Source organism: Synchiropus splendidus, chromosome 4, assembly GCF_027744825.2.
Source record: "Synchiropus splendidus isolate RoL2022-P1 chromosome 4, RoL_Sspl_1.0, whole genome shotgun sequence".
NCBI lineage: Eukaryota > Metazoa > Chordata > Actinopteri > Syngnathiformes > Callionymidae > Synchiropus > Synchiropus splendidus.
The window spans coordinates 32,965,090-32,966,530 of record NC_071337.1 but is presented as its reverse complement, the minus strand read 5'-3'; positions in this window follow the sequence as shown (position 1 = coordinate 32,966,530).

The following is a 1,441-nucleotide window of genomic DNA, read 5'->3' as shown; positions in this document are numbered from 1 at the left end:
ACATGCAGAGTGAATATTGACACTTCGGCAGTGGAAACTTCCAGGTAGGTAACATGAATCCATTCTAGAATCCTATTATTCCACTGCTCCGCTTGAGGCAGGGACTCATTCCTTACCCAGAGAGAGCAATCCACCCATTTCGGGTTGAGAACCATGGCCTCGGACCTGGAGGTGCTAATCCCCATTCCAGCCACTTCACACTCAAACCGATACAGTGAGAGTTGAAGGTCGCACCGAGATGAAGCCATGAGAACCAAATCATCTGCAAATAGCAGTGACTGGATCATCAGGTCACCAAACCGCAAACCTTCCCCACCAGAGCTATTTTGTAAACCAAAAAACACTATTGGAGGTAAAGCACAACCCTAGCAGAAGACCACCCCCCACTGGAAACAAATCGGACTTGCACCCAAGGATCCGGACACAACTCCTGCTCCTGGAATCCAGAGATAGAACTGCCCTCAAAGGCAGCCTTGTGTCCCCATACTCCCGAAGCACCTCCCACAACTTGTTCCTGGGCACTCGGTCATACGCCTTTTCCAAGTCCACAAAGCACATGCAGATTGGCGGGTCATACTCCCAGGCACCCTCGAGAACTGTTGAGAGAGTAAGGAGTTGGTCCATAGTTCCACAGCGGGGCGGAACCCACATTGTTCCAAGGTTCAACAATCAGTAGGACTCTCCTCTACCAGGAAGGCTGATGAGGTTCCTCTGTAGTTGAAACACTCCCTCTGGTATGCGTGTGATTAGACAAGTCAGAATTTGTCATGATCCTGTTCTATGAGGATTTGCTCCCTGCTGTGCAGCCGCTGTGCCTCAGGTGATGTCCTTTTTTCCCCTGAGCCGCGGCGCTCAGCGCAAAATCGCTGGTTTGTGTCCCACGACGGAGCACGTCTCTAGGAAGTTGTCATCAGCCTTGCTACAACATATTTACACCACCATCGGATTGACCACCTTATTTCTCTGTCATGTCATCGTCACCTCAGATATTGACTGATGAAGGACCTCCACAATGACTGTAGCAGACTGTGGCGTTTCACAGCGAAAAATAAACATGAAAGAGTGTTATCATGTTCATTTTACTTGGAAACAGCGGAAACAAGCTGTGTGATAAGAGGCTTCTTGATTGATCCACGCTGCTTTCTCAACCCATTGAACAAAGTGAGAGAGATTACTGATGGTCGAGTAGATTAAAGATCCAGACGTCAGAAATTATCGATGAATAGTCTGGTAATCGTCAGTAACTTGGGAAAAATTAGCGTCTTTCCTCTTCGCTGTCCTCATGCAGAGAGCTGCAAGATCACAGCAGCGACAACAGTTACTGTACTGTGTTTATCAGCCTAATAAAGACAAAGACACGCAAGTTATCTAACACCGGCCTCCTCCCCAGCACCAGCCCCGCAGCTGCAGGCTGCACACCTCAGTGTTCAGGGAGTTTGCG